The 21,903-nt window shown below is 39.9% G+C and overlaps 1 protein-coding gene and 1 pseudogene across 7 annotated transcripts in view; both read right to left on the bottom strand.

Annotated features, from left to right (window-relative positions):
- diaph2 (diaphanous related formin 2) overlaps positions 1-21,903 on the bottom strand; it is a 371,573-nt gene that overhangs the window by 13,338 nt on the left and 336,332 nt on the right. The window lies entirely within an intron of this gene.
- Positions 9,334-10,237, bottom strand: LOC148901329 (uncharacterized; annotated as a pseudogene).

Below are 21,903 nucleotides of genomic sequence, written 5' to 3'. Positions count from 1 at the left end.
TCTGTTGGGCCTTTTTCAGAATAGAGTTGGTGTTGACCTCCCACTTCATGTCCTGGGAGACTGTGATTCCCAGAAACTTGAAGGTCTCAACGGTTGACACAAGGCAGTTGGATAGTGTGAGGGGTAGCTGTGGTGATGGATGCTTCCAGTTTTGGTTTCGTTGGGCATATTTTCGAAGAGTTCATCAAAGAACAAGCATTCGAGACATAATTTACAGTATATTACAATACATATTGATTTTAACCGAAAAGGACAGATTTTTGTACACGCCTCATTCAGTAACAGACATAATCACCCAATGCCGTGTTGATTTTCTGCTTAAAATGACCTCCTTCACGAAGACACTCTTTCCCACAATCTTCGTTCATCAAACACAAACCTCCTTGACTTCCCCGTAGCCAAACCTGGGGAGACCTCGCCTTCTCTATAGCCGCCCCCACCCTCTGGAACGCTCTACCGCAACACATCTGCAACCGTACCGACCTCCAATCCTTCCAATGCTTTTAAAACATTTTACCCATAAGTATATCCTTTTCTTCATTTAGATCCATTTTGATGTCAAATATGAATGCATGTCTTCAGGTGTACATTTTATTTTGCAGTTTAAGATCTTGTAAAGTGTCTATTAGTGCGATGAAAAGCACTTTAAAATAAAATATAGATTATTTTTTTAAATTCTTCTAAAATACACATTTTCAGAAAGCTAATCGTATTTCCTAAAATTTGCTCATGTGCTGAAACTCCCAAACGTAGATTTATTCCTCTATTCATGTTTTAAGATTGTTTATTTTAGGAAACCTGGTGCAATTTTGTTATTGTGACAGAAGCGTTTGATGGATTATATGAGACTAGAAAACCAAGGCAGTGACACCCAAGTGAATCTAAACTAGCAGCCTTGATATCTTAGAGTGAATTCAGCAGGTTACCCCATTTAAATCAACGGGTGACAACTCATAGCACGTACTCAAAGAAAATATTTGGCTGACTGTTTACTTCTGTAGCTTCGTGTTGATGGTTAGTTATATGCAATTTGGGAATTCAAATTAATGAATTGGTAATAAGAATTATCTTGGAATGGGGCACGTTGACCTGCAATGTAACTCCAGACAAGTTATGGTATTGTGAAATGCCTCCATGAACGATAAAATCCCGTCTGATGGAAGGAAATTCAAAATGTTGGTCGACCAAAACAGTGAAGAAAATGATTTACAGGCAGTGTGTGCGAGGCTAATCAGCGTTAATGCTTCTAATGTTACTATTTGGGTTTTAAAGAGAAATACCAATCCTGAACTCGCTCCACTTAACTGTGTAGAATCATCTGAACAATGTCTCTTGCCATTCTGGGAGGGAGCCAAGGCACACGTGGCCCAAAATTGTGTAAAAAACAGTTTTAGAATCCATCAGTGCCCCAGGCAAAACTCCCAACCCCGACTATCCTGCTCAGTAGTGCTGTTTCAGGAGGCCGGCTTCAAACTAAGTAGAGACATGAAAGAAACAAATATCCTCAAGCGTTCACCTGCCATTTGACTTTCCTTTTTTTCCTTCCATGCTTTGAAGAACTCTCAAATATTGGCCATTGACTTACAGGTGCAATGGGATTTTATAACATGGAGCCGTCTTTGTGTATAAGTGAGCTTATTGTACGCATTCTGGTTTGTTTCGACGCCTTGGCGGCTTCCCGAACGAGGCATGCACGAAGCAGGGACAGAAGCGCAGATGGAGCGAGGCGCCAAAACATGCTTTCCTCTGACCTGAGCCAAAAAGAGAGTGTCATCCATCAGGCAAAGGAAAACCGATGCCTAAGGGGGGGGGGGGGGGGGTCACTGATCCTCTAAGACTGATTGGGCCTCTGCGGGAGGCCAGACCCCCTGACTACATTGACATCAGCGTCTGGCTTGCTCCACTGGGGCTTGAACCGTGCTGCACTGAGCCAAAGCAGTGACCTGCTTCCATTTGGATGCTGTGAGGGAGCTATTTAGATCACAGATAAGATAGCACGCTGCATGTGAGAGGGTCTTTGCGAAAACACACACAAAACTTTACATGAAGATGGAAAATACTGACTTTTAGATCTATTTTTTGCAGCTATTTTGAAAGAATGTTTAAAAAAATATATCAGATGACTACTTAATAATCCTTGTTGTGGTTGCATTTTTCAGTGCTTTGGATGTGCATCATTTTATTAGTTACTGTATTTTTCGCTTGTTAAGGCACACCAGACTATAAAGCGCACCCCCAATGAATGGTGTATTTTCCAACTGTTTCCATATATAAGGCACACCTTCAATGAATGACATTTTAAAACAGCAATATATAAATCAGAATCAGAAAACCTTTATTCGTCCCACAATGGGGACATTTGCAGACCACATTTTAAGGCGCTACAATAGGTTCTAGCAGACGTGCGCATTCCACCATGACGTCTCTGATCCACTGGTAAAAAGGACACTTTGATCCTCTCCTATTTCATCTAGAACTGCTTCATACAACAAAGAGGGTGAGAAAGTGCTTAAAGGACAACCGACGTCTCCGGACAAGTTGTGTCCATAATTTGTAAAATGGCTTCAAATGACTTCTACTGAGCGTATTTTACAAAGATTCCACCGCATATAGTTATATTTTACGTTTTAAAACTCGCACTGAATATTCCGGAAGTCTTGTTTTTGAGTTGGTGACGGGTCCGTATTTGATGTCACTGAAGGAACGCCCCTGACCAAAAAAAAGACACATTGTAGCAGTCCTTCCATCGCGTCAATGGATTTTGCTGTGCTTGTTTGGTCTGAAAACATCATGTTGCACCAAAAAGAGCCAGAAGAGGGTGACTAAGCTCCATATAAGGAATTTATCAGTATCAGCCTGTGGAAACGGGCTGATTACTTCCTCACAGGGAGCCTAGTCGCCATTTTCTGCCTGTTTTTTGTGATGCTACATTGCAGTCCAGATGCCTCAAAATGACACGGAAGGACTTCTTTAATCAATTGCAAACATGTATGCTTTCCTCTTCAGAACTATTTGAATCATATTCATAACTGGATGTGGAACAAGAAAGCATATTCTCCAAATCTGAAGCCATTGTTTTGATTCTCCAGCAATGCAAGACGTCTTTGGCGTGACGTCAGGAACTGGGGGCGGGACTTTCTGAAAATGCCCAATTCGCAGCTAAATTTTTTTGCAGATTTTGGACACTAAGTCATTTTTATTGGTGTTTTGCATTTGAATAAAAATATCATACTGCGTGTTTTGGGTATTTTAGATGCTATAAAACGTTTTTCTGATGTCAGTTATTAAACCAAAAATGGTGTCGGTTGTCCTTTAAGATTCAATGACTGTCCTTTGTGTTGTGTCACATTGTTTTTTTTTTATGTTTTTGACTTCAAGATGGCGCCGTCTTAGTGGCTGCCTTTACTGCAGCTCCTGTATTTTGTTTTTGCTGCTGTGAAATGTAAATTTATCCATTGTGAGAGAAATAAATGGAATCTAATCTAATGGCGGAGGTTCCATTATGCATTCATTAGATGGTGTTGTGCTAAAGGGAATGTCAACAAAAAAAGTGAGATAGTCAGATGGTAAATAAACATTAATATCTAAACTCAGCCCATCCATATTGTATATAGCAAAAATGATCCAGGCGTTTTTCAGAAATGTATCACATTACAATAATAAATATAATCTTTAGAGATTACCAATCTTCCTTCTTTAAAACGTTTGTTACTTAGGAGTTTTCACTAAATATTTTGGCCTTACAATGGTCAGAAATAAACAAATGCTTTTTTTCCAATCATTTTTCCATTTCTAATCATTGTGCCAAAAACCGAAAATGATGCCGAAATTAGGAAAACATTCCGCCTGGTGAAGTAAATTTAAGAGGTTTGCTGAAATGATATCCCATTTTATATATCACGGCGTGCACCGTTCTCTACTTGAAATGGAGTCGACGGCTGTTGCCAGTAATTGTGAGACCTGTTGTGGCCCAATATTACTTCACATATAAAGTGCACCGGATTATAAAGTGCAGGGTAATCTTTTGAAGAAAATGAAAGCTGTTGGCTGTGCTTTATAGTGTAGAAAACACAGCACTATGAATCCGCTGCACTACATATCCTGTTTTGACAATGAAAGCTAAATCAGAGGAAACATCACCTCCCCCTCTCATTAGGATGCAATGCAAACCACAACCACCAAACATGAACCATGTAAGGACACATCTTATTACATACTGCATTGAATCTGACCCAACTGATAGAGTTTCAGCAAGGGCACCAGCTGAAGGGTTACAGTCATTGAAACAGTGAAAAACCACTAATGAAGTGCAAAGTGAAATTTGACTTGGTGACTTCATTGCCGAGTGGGCAGATGCAGCCGAGGCAAGCCGCATGACTGACAGGTGAGGGCGGAGATGGAGCGTTAGTTAGACGAATGAAAGCTAATATATAGTTTGACAGACAGATGGTTGCTGAAATGGCTGGATGGCCACAGTGATAAGGTAAATCGGCTGATGGATCACCAAGCAAATGCAGGAGGAGGAAGAAAGAAAATAAAAACATAGAATAAACACAAAAAAAACAGCAGACAAACGATGGGCTGATAAACACTGATAGATTGTGATGATACAGAGGTGGGGAGAGATACACTGATAGCTCCTTGTTTTTCTTTTTTTCCCCCTATTTGAGCTTGACAACGGGACTGAATGACAATCTAATGGTGCTGCTATAAATAATTCACGAGTTATGTGAATGATACAGTGTGGATCGATTCACTTGACATGTCATAATCACATCAGAGCTTTCAATTGTCCCAAATCTCAGAGAGAGGAGTGTAATTGGTTTAGCATATTGCTTTAATTGCTTTACTGGTCCTCATATTGCAAATTGCAAAATTTGAATTGCAAATTCCCGTACCGTGGGACCAATAAAGGCTATCTAATCTAATACAGAGGAATGAATTAAAAAAAATAATAAAAATGACGAATCACTTCGCTGACTGCCACACTGCAGTGGATCCCTGGAACCCAGTTAGAAGCCCTGACAAACTGGTGCCACATTATTGATACTTTGTGTTCATCATGACAAAAAAAGAGGACAAGACTATTTCAAGTTTACAGGCAAAATACAACACAATACAATACATCGTGATTTATATAGTGCTCTGTGGTGGCATCAGCCATCCACTATGGCATTGTCTGCTGGTCAGGCAGCATCACCACCCGGGACAGAAAAAGACTGGAGCGCTTTGTCAAGCGGGCCAGTTCTGTCGTGGGCTGCTCGCTGGACTCTCTAGAGGAGGTGGGCAACAGACGGACGCTAGCTAAACTAAAAGCTATGACGGACAGCCCCTCCCACCCCCTCCTGCCCATCCTGACAGCTCTGGGTAGCTCCTTTAGCCAGAGACTATTACACCCGCGCTGCAAGAAGGAGAGGTACCGCCGCTCGTTCCTACCGACTGCTGTCAGGCTTCACAATTCCCAATGATCACATGTGAAAAAAAAAAAAAAAAAAAAAAAAAAAAACTGGACACTTGTAAATATGGGTTGTTGCAATATATCTAAATGCATTTCTTGATTCTGCACTATGTACAGTCTTGTTTATAGAACGGTTTTTGCACATCTACATTTGCACAGTATACAGTTGACATTTTTATTTTGTTATGCTTAGAATATCTTGTTTTCTATCCTTTCACTCCCACCCCAACCCCATCCCTCTTCAATTGCTGCTGTGGACTGCAAATTTCCCCATTGCGGGACGAATAAAGGTATTCTGATTCTGATTTTAAGGACAACCGACGTCTCCGGACAAGTTATGTCCATAATTTGTAAAATTGCCTCAAATGACTTCTACTGACCGTATTTTACAAAGATTCCACCGCATATAGCTATATTTTACGTTTTAAGACTCGCGCTGAATATTCCGAAAGTCTTGTTTTTGAGTTGGTGACAAGTCCTCACCCTACGTCACTGAAGGAACGCCCCTGAGCGAGAAAGGACATACCTTGCATCACCTCAATGCATTTTGCTGTACTTTGTTTGGTCTGAAGACTTCGTGTTGATCAGTGTTGATGGCGAAATTAGAAGGAAAACACATAAATAACGTGATGGTGAATCCTTGTGTGTTAATCCGAGCATCTATTTCATATTCGCTGACAAAAAATGTCAAAAAGGAAAAAAGCAATTAATCAGCCCGTTTGCACGGACTTTGTCGCCATCTTCTGCCTCTTTTTGGTGCTACATCTCCCCCTCACCCCCAGATACCTCAAAATGACAGGGAATACATTCTTTAATCGATTGCAAACATGTATGCTTTCCTCGTCAGAACTATTTGAATCATAGATGAGAAGGTTTCTTCAGCTGTCATCTGTACAAAAGTGAAGGTTTCTGACGTTTCGCCTCCTATCCAAGAGGCTTCGTCAGCGAACTAAAGTCTGACTGGTCCTGTCGGCCCCATTTATATATCCCTAATGTCCAGACCTGGTGGCGCCGGACACAGCTATGATAGGTCCCTACTCTCAGGTTGGGAAGGGGGGGGGGGGGGCGCGGGACCCCCCCTGTGGCCCCACTGATTGTTCCTACATTCCTGACTAACGATTGGCCTATTACCCCCACTCCCCCCGGTATCACCTCATCAGCATAACGACCCTCATCAGCATTGCGAAAGTTGCCTAACCTGTTTTGCCTGAGCAGGCTATTGTATGAACGATCCAAATTGAACCTCACACCACCAGACCGGTTTAATGAAGGATTTTGTTGTTTTATAAGAATCGCCTCTTTTACCCCCCTTTCAAACCATCTATGTTCTTTCGCTAAGATTTTAACCTCATTGTCGTCAAATGAGTGGTTAGTAGCTTTTAGGTGCAAATGTACTGCCGATTGAGGCCGATTGAGGTACCACTCCTGTACGACTGAGAGCTTACACAGACGTATTTGAATCATATTCATAACTGGATGAGTAACAAGAAAGCATATTCTCCGAACCTCAAGCCATTGTCTTGATTCTCCAGCAATGCAAGATGTCTTGTCGTGACGTCACAAACTGGGGGCGGGACTTTCTGAAAATGCCCAATTCGCAGCTCAATTTTTGCAGATTTTGGACACTTTAAGTCATTTTTATTGGTGATTTGCATTTGACTAAAAATATCATACTGCGTGTTTTCGGTGTTTTAGATGCTATAAAAGTGATACAAAAAAGTGATGTCGGTTGTCCTTTAACAACAGCAGAAGCTGAAACAAAGCGCTTAACATGGACAGGTATCATTTACAGGAAAAAAAGCAGTCACAAAATTTGTAGAAAGCACCAAGGAGTGAAACCAAGATCAAGTCGGAATCATGCTGAGTCGAATGTCAAAGAGTACAGGTGAGTTTTGACACGGGTTTTAAAGATGAGCAGCGAGGGGGCTTGCCGAATGTTCTGTGGCAGGTTATTCCAGAGAGTGGGACCTGCAACAGAAAAGGCTTGATAGCCTCTGAGCCTCCGATTAGTTTTTGGCACATGTAATAATGGCTGGTCAGCAGAACTGAGGTGTCGGGTAGGTGTGTCGAGGTGAATGAGCTCAGAGAGGTAAGGAGGAGCGAGGCCATTTAAAGATGTGAAGACAAATAATAAGATCTGGACAAGAACTCTAAAATGTATCAGGAGCCTGTGAAGGGGTGCCAGAGTAGGAGTTACGGTATGTGCTCCCTCTTACGAGAACGAGTCAAGAGGGAAGCAGCAGCATTCTGGACCAACTGGAGATGCATCAGAGAGGAATGGCTAACCCCAAAGTAAAGCGAATTTACAGTAATGGAGCCTAGATGTGACAAAGGCATGAATTACTGCTTCGAGGTGCTCATGTGAAAGGGGAGGTTTGATTTTAGCTAGTTGCCAAAAGGGCGATTGTGTGTTTTAAGGGTTGGGCCTTTCCTCTTGTCTGAAAGTTGAGCTCTCCAGTGCATCGTTCCAGCCCCCCAATTAATGTTGCAGTGCTTAGAATAGACAGGAAAAGCTTAGAAAGTGTGCCCTTTTGGAAGATAGGCATCTGTCAACATCTCCCAGTTGGCACGGCTTCGGCTGCACAGTGACACCTTCACCCATATCACAAACAAATGCACGACACCCACTTGATCATTACGAACGGAAGTATGTTTGCCAGCACATGTTCCACTCGCCTCCATTTCCACATTTGTGTGTTTGTGTGTGTCCTTACCACACACATATAGATTGGTGCATCCATCCACACATTAATCCTTTTGGGTAGGAAGACGTTATCCGACAGGTGGAATCTTTGCATCGTGTTGACAGTATTAATACCAATAAAATGAGGCAGGCTATAAAAAGATGCTGCATTCCCTCCAAGAATTTGTGTTAATGCCACATAGTAGCTCTTCACCGTGAAGAGAAAAAAAAATATGATGCAGGCTGCATATCTACGAATAGTATTGGATTGCTGTCAAAAAGTGCACGCCGCTTAAATAAGATCGGGAAGCATGAGTGTTGCTTTTGAAGATTTTGCAGTATGTGTCAATCATATAGAAGCAGATCTGCACTTGTTCCACACAACTTGACATTCTTCAAAAGCAGGAAGAATTTCTAAATAAAGTCAAATCTTGAGGGAAGGTGCAAAATACTTCATATGCCAAAAATGTGAGGCTTAATTCCAACAGTTCATCCATCGATCCATTTTCCAAACTGCATATCCTGTTCATGAGGACAACGGCCGATAATTCCCTGGCCTTGTCTCCATTTATTCGCACCACATTTCACCAAATCACATTTCTATTATCGGTATATGGTGGCAGTGAAGTCTGCTTAATCCAACTTACAATAAGCAGCCAGTTTAGCAAATGTTGAAAAAAGTCCTGAAAAAAAAGGTTTTGAGCCGTTTCATGTTATGTCACTCATAGCTAAAGTTTCCTTCTCATCTTAATGATTAAAACAAGATAAGTACAAATTGAATAGTTAAAACAACAAACCTTTACTTTGACGCTAACAAACCCTTTGACATGCAAAGAGCAAGCATCACCAGTCACAGTTTTAGAAGCAAGCGAAAAAGAAAATGTCTACATATCAACAAAAGTTTTTAATCTTATGTGTGCTGTATGTATATATGCTGCATTTATCTATTTGAAAAGTGTATTTTTACAACTTTCGGTTTGTATATACAGAAATAGTTTATATATACATTTTCTGCAATTTGCTGAAAAATAGTTATTTTTGGTTAGAATGTTTTGTATTTCCCATATTTCTTATGCATTGTTTTTATTCTGTTTGAATACTGCATGATAATGATATCTTGAAAATTCATCTCATTTTACTCATTTGTTCTTTCGGTATTGTGCTTTATATCAGCATCTTTAGTTTCGTTAGTTTATGAATTATTTGGCTTTTTTGTGTGAGGAGATCTTGGACCAATTTTTGCTTTTCCAGGTCTATTTTTAAAAGCAGAAATGGAGTGTTGAGTTCTTAGTCTTATTTCTGATATGTGAGATAGGAACATTTTTCCTCGATCAAAATAATTACTGCAAAGACCGGTAGATGGTCACTTATATCAGAACTCCACATTCCATTTTATGGTCAATCGTATTTATAATTACCAATTAATGTGGCTGTTTCAACTGTGATCCTACCAGGTTTCAGGATTACTGGGAAAAAAGACTGCAGCTATATGTTGTATTTATGAAGTCTGTTGTTTGCGATAAGTCAAGGCTAAAGTCGCCACATATAATAGGACTAAACGTGTTTTAATATCCTTGGTGTGATTTACCACATCTGTTTATTGTTTGATATGTTAAGACATCATCCCAATGTCCCATAGATGCAACATATTATGACACTTGATTCATTTTCAATTTGTATTTAAAAAGTTAAGCATTCCATTAGTTTCTCTATTGGGTTTGTCAGGCTCTCAATTTAACTCAAATCTTTGTCTACATATATTGCTACCCACCCTCCTTTTTTTGTTTTCCCTATTTGTTGCAAATATTTCATATTCTTTAATTTCCATTTCATGTATGTTTTTAATTGTCAAGCCAAGGTTCTGATATGCCAATTATTTTAAATGTATTACATTTCATCATGTATTATTTGATTTTGTCACGTTAAAGTGTATCAATGAAAGTACATTTTCCAGTTGTACATTTGTGCTGAATTGTTCACTCATGTACTCAGTTTGTGATACTGTGACTATGATTGAAGAAATGATTGTCCGGGTTCAATTGTTTCCCAGGATCAAATGATTTGTGGAGAAGCATTTACAAAGTCTTGAAGTCCATGTTTTTTTTTATATGCTTTCAGTTTCAGTTTTTCCCTGTTTCAGTTGAGTCACAGTTTTTGTTTGGTGGTGAACAGTTCTCAGCGTGTCACTTGAAGGTGTTGAACTCCAGTCTGTTGCGTTGGAGTACTGGTGCGGGGAGAGACTACGAGTTTGTCGTGCCTCAATCACTGAAGATTCCCTCGTCACCCAATCTCAGGATTCTGATGGACCACTCGCGAGTGAAGTTCAGCTGGTCTTAATAAAATATGATGTTGTGTGTTATTTATTTTTTATTCTGCTTTCTGATGTCTCCCAGTGTGCAATGTGAGTGGTGGTGGGGATCATTGCGAGTGAGCAGATGCGCTCCTCTTCATCAGGCCCATTTGGCCGTGCGAGGACGCTCCCTTCTGTTCCCAGTGACAGAAGGGGTGAGGGAGGCGGGGAGCGTTCTCCAGAAATACTTCTTCACTTTCTCTTCTTTTAGTCTGAATCATTCATGGCCAGAGATGTACAAAAAACACATGTACAAAAAACACCAGCACGCGTCCAATGATGAGCTACACTTTGCTACTTTCATGTTTTTGCTCGTGCATAGCCTGTGCGGCTGTCAACACTTGTGGAGTATGACATTTAAAGCAATCGTGCACGACTTCTGGCTAAAGAAGCACTTGTGATGCCATAATTCAAGAATTGAGGGCCTGAATGAACACTTATAGGTACGTTGTTTATCATTTGATTACTCATAGATTTTTTTTTATTTTAGAGTAATGATAACAACAACAAAAACATGATTGAGACACACATAAATAATTCAAATTTCATCAAGGAAAAGGTTTCTTGAGCCCTCATCCAAAGAGCTTTGTCAGCGAACTAAAGTTGTGCTGGTAACTCTGGCCCTATATATATCCCTAATGTAGAGAGGTGGTGGTGCCATACCTCTGCTCTGATAAGTCCCTGCTTCAATGTCTGACAGATGATGGCTGAAGAAACCTTTTCCTCGATCGACCAGTCCTGTACGACTGCCTACACAGACGTAATCCAAAATTCAAATATTTTAAAACAGGACCTTCTGTGGTCGACTGCTCAGTACGTCCACGTCGCTGTGCTGAAGTTTCAATGCCGGATACGGCCTCCCTGTGTGGAGTTCTCATATTCTTCCCGTGCTTATATGGATTTTCTCCAGGTACTCCAGTTTCCTCCCGCATTCCGAAAACATGCATGATTGGTTAATAAGAAAGTCTAAACTGTCCAGAGGTTTGAGTGTGAGCGCAAATTGTTATTTGCGATCGGCTGGCAACCCATTCATGGTAGAGTCGGCCTTCTGCCCAAGGTCAGCAGGCATAGGCTGCACTACACCTGACTCTTGTGAGGGTAAAGTGGTTCGGATTAAGGATGAATGATACCATTTAGCCAGTCACGAGATGTTATGTGCCAAACACGAGCGACGTGAAATGTTCAAATCGGATGGAATGTAATCATCTGAACATAAAGTTCAAACACATACGTGTCTGCTACTTCAACATAGCATAAACTGAGAAAAGGTTGTCTTGACAGAGAGTTAAAAAGGCTTCCTTTTGATTGATAAGTATCAATAACTGTGTGATTGGATTGGATTGGATATGCCTTTATTAGTCTCACAGTGGATAAATTTACATTAATCATGATGTGATTAAGAAAAATGTTGAACAAAATCAAACAAAACCTGGATAAAATTAAGAATATTAATTACTTTGGTTAAAATGAAAAAATGATAAATGAAATGAAATGTTGAGGGGGAAATCAGATACAATTAAAATGCAGTCAAAATTGAATAAAATTAAAATGTAAATGGGAAACATAGGACAAGCAAAAGAAAAGAAACAGATGGATGGACAGAATGAAACCAAACCAACAGAAGTAAGTTGTGGGAATTCCAATAAAATAAATTGTTTCAGAATCAGAATCAGAAAATCAAGTTAAATTAAACTTGGTTAAGTGGGAGAAAATGGATGAAATAGAAAGTACGGGCATCTGTATCTGAATCACATTGAAGACAACAAAATGGATGGCTTGATCTGAATTAATGTTGCGTCTCTTGGAATTTATCTCATTATATTGATAAAATAAATGAGTCTGCATGTGTGTGTGTGTGTGTGTGTGTGTGTGTGTGTGTGTGTGTGTGTGTGTGTGTGTGTGTGTGTGTGTGTGTGTGTGTGTGTGTGTGTGTGTGTGTGTGTGTGTGTGTGTCTGTGCTTGTGTGGGTGGTGTTTGCACGCTTATTATGGTCATGCTGGGGTCGTAGGTTTCTTTTAATTGCCTATGGCTTGACAACACCACGCCGCAAACCAGACATCTCAGGCGACAATGGATTCTGTTAGAATGAAAAATTAATACATGGCCTTTACTTATTCAGCAATGATTTTTTTTTTTTAAGATGGGAGGCCCTCCAGGGAGGGACACTGCCCTCACGTGCCACCACTACTCTGCCCAGAAGTCTTTCAACAAAACAAGCAAACAACACAACTCTGCCATGTATAAATAAATAAGTGGTGAATTAAGTGCTGTTCGCCGAGTCTCTAAGTGAGGTCACTCATCACACTTTAATAGGGAAGAGGGGCTTGAGGAGGAAAGGATGCTGGCCAAAGTTAGACCTTATCTATCCATAGTGTTTGTTTCACCCCAATCCCTCTGCACTGTCTTTGAGCAGCATGACTGGGCAAAGTCAATGGAGGAGCCATACGCGCGGCTGGCTCCACACTGCTTAACACACTTAATTTATTTTGTGATTTATGAGGCCAGACAATGTGCACTATCCAATACAATCCTCTTTCTGGGAGCAAATCAACGCTGCCCAACACAATTGGCCATTTTTCATACTTTTTGGGAAGCTGCTGAAATATTTCAGAATTTCAAGTTAGATTTCTGAACATTTTACACAATATATAGCAGTGGATGTGATGGGCATCATAAACTAGATAGGGAAGACAAATCAATCGTTGTGTTTAATTCTGGAAATTTTGATATTATGACTATTAGTGTTAGTTGTAATAATAAGAAGAATAGTAATAGTAGTAGTAGTAGTAGTAGGAGGAGGAGGAGGAGGAGGAGGAGGAGGAGGAGGAGTATAAGTAGTCAGTCAGGGGCAGACCGTCAAGGCCGGCAAAGCCTCCTGTGCTGGCCTAAAAATATAGTTTTCGCAAACTACGATTGGCTAGTCACATGATTGGCTAGCCACTGGTGATAAAAGCATATTGGCCAGAGCTAGCACACTATATCGGTAGCGAGCTGCATCATCAAATGTATTGTTATACTCAAACAGTTTAATGACAGTATTTCTTACTTCGCAAGTTATTTGCTGGCTAACTGTACTCTGTAGTACAGTACTACAGGACGTGTAGTAAATCACACCTTTTTTTACAGTGGCAGCTGCGGATAGATTCAGACATAGCACTACTGAAGGCCTAGGAGTGACATGCACGGACGACCACTGGTGGTGGTAGTACTAGTAGTAGTAGTATTTTAATTATTGAATATATGCAGCATCTAATCTGACTTTGGTCTCTGCCACTCTCGCTCACTCTCCCACCACCTCCCCCCCCTCTCTCTCTCTCTCTCTCTCTCTCTCTCTGTGTCTCTCTCTCCTCAGAGCACACAAACGAACATTCACACTCAAAACCATACACAATTGGTACAATTTACAGCATTACATAAATCTGCCATGTATGTTTTGGGAATGTGGACAGAAATCGGAGTACCCAGAGAAAACCCATGCAGGCACTTGTAGAATATGTAAGCTCCACAGAGGAAGGCCAGAGCTGGATTTGAACCCTTGCACGTCTGCACTGTGAGACTGATGTGTTAACAAGTCGGCCACCGCGGGGCAGAACAAAAATTACAATATTGTGAAGTCACACTTTTTTCCTTGTAGAACAATGCTATATTACTCTATCATAAGTTTAAAATGTAAATCTACTTTTTCCCTCTATTTCACAGTTAGGAAATATTTTTACATGTGCAAAGCTTTCAAACAGGGGCCCAGTATGTTTCTAGCAGTTTGTACTTGGAGACGTTGAGCGCCAGATGTTTGAGCTTCTGTGCACATGATGCCATTGTTAGCTGGTTTTTGATGAGATTTACATGGCACAATATCAATCAAACAAGATAGACCACAGTAGTCATAGTCAAAGTGATCACAAATAATCCACACACCTGTGCTTTGACAAAAAAAAATGCAATTGTCAATACACAGACACAAACACACACATTTACAAGATATAAAATAGGAGTGACACAACAGCTTGAGGACAATTGACATATTTATGTTTTTCCATGGCTCACAGGCTCGGAATGAGCACACTTGTATCACACAAACAACATGAATGAGACCAGCAATGTTCAGTTTGTTAAATATTTGATTTACTCCCTTCTCTAGGAAGCTTTCACACTTGATGTGTTAGTTTTTATTGACTTTGGAATTGACCTTGACACGGATTTGAGGAAAAAAAAAATCAAATAAAATAAAGTTTAATCAGAATCAGAATCAGAATCATCTTTTTCGCCAAGTATGTAGAACACACAAGGAATTTGTTTCCGGTAGAACACAAGAATTTAACCAACAATTTAACCAACAATTGTGAATGAAAAAGGTTAATTAGAAAATTAATAATATAGGCCAAGGACACGATTGTAGCTTGGGTCTCTCTGTGTGGAATGCACATATTCTCCAGGTGCCTGTGTGGATTTGCTCCCGGTATTCGAGTTTCCTTCCACCTTCCAAAAACTTGGATTGCAGGCTGATTAAGCATTCTCAATTGTGCCGTGAGTGTGACCGCGGATGGTTGTGTTTCTCTGTGTACTCTATGATTGGTTGGCAACGTGTTCAGGTGTTTTGCCTTCTGCCTGAAGAAGAAGAAAAGTCTGAGAAAGTCTCCAACACCCCCCATGAATTGTGTGAACATTAACTGGATCAGACAATGGAGGGATGGATGAATGGATGGGTGGATGGAAATTAAGAAGTCACTTTTACTTGCAAGATTGAAATTGCAACAGAAATATGTCATGAACCTGGGAAGGAACAGTTCCATTTCTGATTTCCTACAGTAGCGACCAAACAACAATTTGTAAGAAGATCAGAACACACGATCATCAATCACTAACCTTTGCAAAAAATTATTATAATAATAATTTCGACAGTAACCATTTGTATGAAAAACACCAAACAAGAACTTATCAAAGAACCGAGTAAAGAATAATTCCACTTCAGTTGATACATGTTTTGTTCTCTGGCTGATGCAAAGATAAGGCAGCAATTGTGCACTGCAAACATGTGCTGATTGGGAAGAAGTATACTGCCCGGCGGCACATTGTCCCATGGCCTGATCAGCCCCTCTGTAACCCACAATCCCTTGATGTCCATGGCACAGCCAGACCCTGGGGAAACACACCTATGTACAACACAACACTGCACTGGGATCAATTAGCATTAAAGTTTCACTGTGCGACTCCTCAAGTGTGGACATGAAATACACCGGGGGTGGGCGGACAGCATGGGGACGAAGCAATGGGAAAGAGAGTGACACAGGCGTGAAAAAGAAAGAAATATATTCATATGCTGTTGCCATGGAAGTCACATGTTGACATGTTGACACAAAAACCCATGTGCTATTAATCTAAGAATAACTAGATTTTTTGGTATCGAATTTAACTTAATTTAGATTTTTGGGTGACAGCGAAAAGTCACACCATTATAAAAAAAATATATGTCAACACGGAGTAATGGATAATTAAAGCTTACATGCTTTTAAGAACATGCAATAGGATTTCATGTGCAAATAATTCTTTTTCCGACTTGAGAATCATTGAAAAAATACAATTATTGAAGCACAGTAGCTTCATTTTGTGAGCTGATGCAGTCCATTTACAAACGTAATAATGTAAAAACAAACAGTAATATTTTTAAATTTAACATCAACATTGACATTGGAAGTTAAAAACATCTGTCTCTCTCTCTCTATCTCTATCTCTCTCTCTCTATCTATCTATCTCTCTCTCTCTCTCTCTCTCTCTCTCTCTTTCAACTTACGATCAAATTCACCTTACGAACGACCGCTCAGAACGTATCGCGCTTGTAAGGTGGGGAGCGTTTGTGCTTGGAGACGGCCAATCATCAAATGTATATATATATATATATATATATATATATATATATATATATTATTTTTATGTTGGCATACACTATTTATAAATGAAATCTTACATCCACCACACATGTCCGCCCAGCTTCAATATGTCAGTATTCAGAGAGGGTCCGAGCAGCTGTCAGGTTTGAAAAGACTTTTTGCCTCCACACTGTCACTTTGTAGGGAGTATCTTCAAGGACACGTCCTCCCTGCACCATAACTCTGTGCCTGGCAGCAACGAGCCTTGGACTAATACGTGAAATCAGCACATACTAGTATCTGCAACTTGGTGCAGGCGTGGTGTCTATGTAAAGAGAGCCCATAGAGTTCACTTTTCTTTCTTTGTATGGCAGTTATGAATGTTAAGAGGCAAGATCTATAAAGTTTCGTTTTCAAAAGTGTGTGTGTGTCATTGTCAAGATGTGTGCAACAATGTGTTTCTTTGCTTGTGTGTCTTTGTAATGTGTGTGTCCAGGTGCCACAGAGGAAAATAAAGAGCATGAGGGTAAATGTAGCCACATTGCCTTGCGGTTGTCTCATGACAGTGGCCTTCACATCACACCATAGACCGGGACATTGGATCTGACGCAAGTGACCTCTATACCACATCACCCTCACCACACACAATAACACAAAGACACACCGGCGCATACACGTACACACACCTGGTAACTAATTCCATCGCATGCAAAATGACTCACAGCAAAAGGGTCTCATAGAATATATACAGTGAACTTCGAGATGAATCATTGAAATGATGGACTGTATATTAGCTGCTTGTTCTTTTGGTGACCGTGACCAAAGGCCTTAGAATGAAAACAGCAACACACGACATTTGTATGCAAATTTTGGCTGTGTTTAAACGTTTTCACAAAAGGTACATAGTGAGTAAGATCTGCTACATGTGGGCTGCAGAAACAAAAGTTTAATTATTGACTTACTCAGTTATTATTCAAAAATGTTCAAGCAAAGTCAGTCTAGATTTGAAACAACATTGACATAACCAGAACCACCACCGAGTTAATTATTCAAATCAGATTAATCCAGATGACATTTTGCAGGGAATCAGAGATAATAATAACTGTAACAATTATACACATAAATCGCAGATCATTGATCACAATGAGGAAAAACAACAACAATATACCAACAATGGCACTCTTCAAACATTAAGTATGCTACATAAGAGCATCCACAATTGGAGTGGTTCAACGATTACAAAAATAAATATAAAATATCTGACTGTCTACCAATGCAAATATTACAGTGTCTCTTGCCCATTCAGATTATAAAGACACCAACTTTTTAAATGTATTTATTTTTGTGCAATGCTATATTGTTTAGTATTACATAAAAGTCAAATGGTAATAACAAACCTATTGTTGAAAAGAGGTACAGTACAGTACACAGCTTTACTTTCAGAACATTTACAGTTGTATTTTAACTTGGATTGAACTATGCTAGAACATTATAAACATATTACAAACATATACTTAGCCATCATCTAAAAATCTTAAATAACGAAATTTATCCCAACTGCTCTGCGTGGACAAGTTGTTGTTCACTCACAAGGCACACACAGTAAACATTCTCATTTGTGGACAAAAGCTAGTCTTAAACAAAAGTGGATCTTCCGTTTGTCGGTCTGCTTTCAATATGTTACGGGGAACGTTAAAAGAGCTTTAGTTTACACACTTTTAATTATGTTTGACTTTTGAGTCAAATATACAAGCGCTCAAACTTTCATTGTTACACCCACACTTTGCAGCCACTACTTGCTGCAAAACTATTTATGGGGCTTCCAGTGGAGCAACAGCCAGAATCGAGACCCTGTTATTCTCCCACAGAGGGGGAAAAAAATCATTATCGGTTTGTGACTCATTTTCAGGCGTTTTGAGTGGGAAGGTCTTTTGACACATACTGTGTTGCAACATGGGGAATTGAGATGAAGAGAGCGGGATTTAGTGGAAAACTTTGACGTACACATTTACAATGTCGGGCTCTTTGTTCCTGGCAAAGCTGTTATTCTGGGGAATTGTTGGCTGATCAGGAATTATTGCTGCATATGTCAACGCGAAATAGTAATTGATGGGTTTGAGTGTAGCGCAATTCACTGTGATTGATGGGGAGTGCTGCCAGTACTGAAGCTTTGCATTTTTCTCCAACTGTAAATAACAAGCAATGCACAACGGTTTTTGTTGCATGACCCAAAACTGGGTTCAATGATTACATAATTTGGCACCTCTGTCCCAAGCTCTTCAATCAATAATACCATCATTAAATAGCCACCAATTAGCCTTACCTTAATCCCCATACAAACAACAGAGTAACTCGTTACTCTTTTTCCTCTGCATTGTTTTCCATGAGACATTTACCTGGCCATCCCTAAGGCCTAATTGAAATTAAGCTAGATGACCTTTGGGGTACCCGAAGCGACCCATGTGTTCTGCCATTCCCTTAACATATTTCATCCCAAAGAACCCCATAAATCAGCTTGTTGAATTGGCTCGTAATGATGGTCTTGACCTTTCTCATGACATTTCCGAATGGCCACATCCACCACCTAGGATCATGGCACCATGAAGGGCACCCAACCATGCTACATGATAACGAGATTGAGTCTACTACACCAAGACCCACGGAAGTAGTGCCAGATGACGCTTGCAAATGACATGTTGAATCTTGAGGGGTATTGTCCCACATAAATAAATACTTTTCTCAGACATTGTAGCTGGTAGTCCACACTTTGGTCTGTTTTGAGATTACAAAATTTTACTATACCCTTAATTGTAAGTATTTTTGTCACACTACAAAAATATTGCTTTTGATACTATACCTGCGTATAACATTATACCATAGCAGAATCACGTCAGTAAAACACTGAAAATGTTGATGACCGTGAAATAACTGTACATTTGTTCTATGTGTATTCATTGGAAATGTAGTGTAACAATAGTAATTAGAAACATTTGATAAAAACATAAATTTTGAGCACCTTAAGCATTTATAAAAAAATGTGCCTTTCTTCTTTCTTTTTATTGTTATTAATATTTTACTGATATTTTTCTAGATATCAAGGACTGTCAAAGTTAAGAAAAAAATAATATTTACGATTTAAACCTTTCGGCATAATCAAGCCAGCCTAGTTATCTCAACCACTAATAGTTCAAAAAATTACAGAATGGAGTCACCTATGCACACAGTTTTGTCATTGTTTTTTAAGTCATTTGATTGTAAACTGTAACATTTGACCATTGATTGTAATAAAATAAAATGACAGAATTGTTTCACCCCTTTCGACCTTTTCGTTTAAATATTTGCAGCTATTGCAGTTTTTTTCTTCTTGTTTATGGATGGGTAAAATACACAGTAGAATTTTAGTACTAGTATTTGCAACTGCACAAAGACAGACTGAATGGAATTGTTTGTCACATACAGGAAACAAATTTAGAGTATCAAACTATCAAAGTCGTACGTTGTTGCGCATGAAGTATTTCAGCATGTGTGTGAGTTTGCGTGGACCGCAGGGAGCGAAGTAAAGGTCCTCTTGTGACATGCCTGGTGGGAATTGCAACATCTGGTGGACCAGCTGTGCCTTCGGCGAACATGCTCCTCCACAGTGGCCTCCCAATGATCCACTTTTTTTTCTTTTTTTTTTTTTTTGGGGGGGGGGGGGGCAGGTGTACAGTAAATGGAAGGTAACACGTGTAGATACAACATATATAAAGCTAAATTATTACAGCATAAGTAACAGAAATGATGACATCAATTGCTGTGCAGAGACAAATTAAGGTGTGCATAGTTTTGACTGAAAGTGCCACTTGTAGACAAACATCCATCCATCCATCGATCCATTATCCAAACTGCTTTATCCTCAAGAGTGCTGGAGCCTATCCCAGTTCACTTCGTGGAATAAGCGAGGTGCACCCTGAACCGGTTGCATATCAAATGCAGGGCGTACACAGACAAACAACCACTCACTTCCAATCACACCGAGGGATAATTTAGAGTTTTCCATGAGCCCGCCCCGCATGTTTTTGGAATGTGGCAGGAAGACGGAGCACCAGGAGTAGACACCAAGTGGCGTGGGGAGAAAACGGCCCTCCACACCAATTTAGGCCAGTGCAGTCCATATATAAAAAAACATGTTGCATAAACAAATAGATGGATCATTCTCAGATGAGAGGTGAAGCATCTTTGAAGACAAACAGAACAGTCCAGTTATAATCAAATGCCCTGAGAATGAAATGACTTGGCAGAATAAAACCTTTTACAAGCAAACAATCAGCTTCGAACAGCAAACCCAAATTGGGTTGATGTTTGTTCTGATTTTGATGGTTTTTTTTGGGTGCAAAAAAGCATTGAAAGACAGTCATTTAGGTTTTAAACTTCATCTGACAGTTGTACTTGTCACTCAGTAGCAAAGTAATGTAATCTCTCTAAACTCTTCTTCAGGGAAGGGATTCAGGGAAACAATGTTGCATTGGATTTGTGTCAGTTAGCAGGTCCTTCAACTTTGTTAAGTAAGTAATGTTCGAGGTAGACATCATTAGAACTGAATGTTTGGTTAGGTGACAAAAGACCACAGAGAAAGGAAGGTGAGGGGGAGGAAGTGGCTAACACACTCTCTCTGAAGTGCTCGATCAGCACCCTGAGGGCTAGTATTTGTTGCTCTTGGCAACATTTGGGATTATTAACTGCCATTCGCAGACAGCACACGCACTAGCATCACAAATGAGTCCTGAGGTCATATCAACTGACCTAAAAATAAATGAACAAAATAACGAAATAAATAAAAGTAAACTCGGAGCTCATCATCACTCAAGACATGGCTCTAAATCTAACAGCGACACCACATATAAAGTGACAAATAAAACGCATGGACACACACCTCATCTCCCACTCGGCTGCAGCCTGAAGCCATGCTGCTCTTGGAAACAAAACACTCAATGACCCTGCCAGCTTGACGAGCTCTCAGCCGAGCCTTCACGGCCCCCTTCACCAGTTGACCCAATTAGTACCCGAGCAATCATTGATGGGTAGACAATACCTGAATAAATAGATCAATAGAGTCATGAGCAAACAGGTCGAGGTTAGAATGCCAACTCTTGCAGTGGCGTGCACGCATCAGGATGAAATTCTGCCTTTATGAGAACAAAACTGTATTTTAATGTTCAGACCTGATGGCTTCCTCGGGCCGATTGAGATGCAGCAACTACTGGTGCCACAGGAATAGAAACATGAACACAAGTAATTGGTCAAACAATATATAAAAGGAAACAGTTGACAAAATAATGGGAATGTGAAAAACACCACTCTAGATTTATTGACTTTTTTTTCCAAGCTGTTTCTCATGGCTCAGTTGGAGTATGTATTGATTTTTCTATTCAATGAAAAAAAAACTCCAAAAAGAGACAAACACCCAATAAATATAGAAAATCTTACCCGGAAGAGGAATCAAGGTGTGCTGTGCAATTTTGTGAGCCAGAAAATAAAACACCTGAGGAAGCATCAACATTGTATATTG

Source organism: Hippocampus bargibanti, linkage group LG02 (genome assembly GCF_051943395.1).
Source record: "Hippocampus bargibanti isolate YZ-2025 linkage group LG02, ASM5194339v1, whole genome shotgun sequence".
In the NCBI taxonomy this organism is placed as follows: Eukaryota; Metazoa; Chordata; class Actinopteri; order Syngnathiformes; family Syngnathidae; genus Hippocampus; species Hippocampus bargibanti.
This window is presented reverse-complemented; position numbering and strand designations above follow the sequence as displayed.